The following is a 573-nucleotide window of genomic DNA, read 5'->3' on the forward strand; positions in this document are numbered from 1 at the left end:
GACTATATTGAGTTGTTGGGGGGTGCTCAACTGGCGATGGTGCTCATCTGGTGCACGGGCACTGTAGCGCTGCGGCTGGCGAGCTGCTTACGCGGATGAATCCCTTCTCAAGAAGCGATGTGAGTTCCTTTCTAAGGACTAGAAGCTCTCCGCGCGACATGCTATAGAGGGGTCCCCACAGTAGCTAAGCATCCTTCGGCTCTAGCTCAATCTTGTGGTCCACCTCTAGCCCTTAGTGCGGTGGAAGCTTCTCTGCTTGCTTCGGGTTGAAGAGCTCATAGAACTCCTAGTACTGTGTTAGTAGCAGCGCTCGTACATCTACGGGCTTCTTTGGTTGTAGCGCCTTGTCAATGTCTGCAATTGACGCGGCGAAGATCTAAACGCTATTTAGAGCGTTCTTATGCCTACGAACTAAGGCCGCAAACGCTACAGCGTTAACTTGGCTAACTCCTCCTTGTAGGCGTCCTTTAGTTAACCTTACTTAAATGCCCTTTAAGTGGATAAAAATACTCTTCTTAGCAGGAGATACTGATACGTCCTAGTGGTCTATCCATCCCCTGCTAAGGTACACGT

This window comes from Exserohilum turcica (assembly GCF_000359705.1).
Source record: "Exserohilum turcica Et28A unplaced genomic scaffold SETTUscaffold_9, whole genome shotgun sequence".
NCBI lineage: Eukaryota > Fungi > Ascomycota > Dothideomycetes > Pleosporales > Pleosporaceae > Exserohilum > Exserohilum turcicum.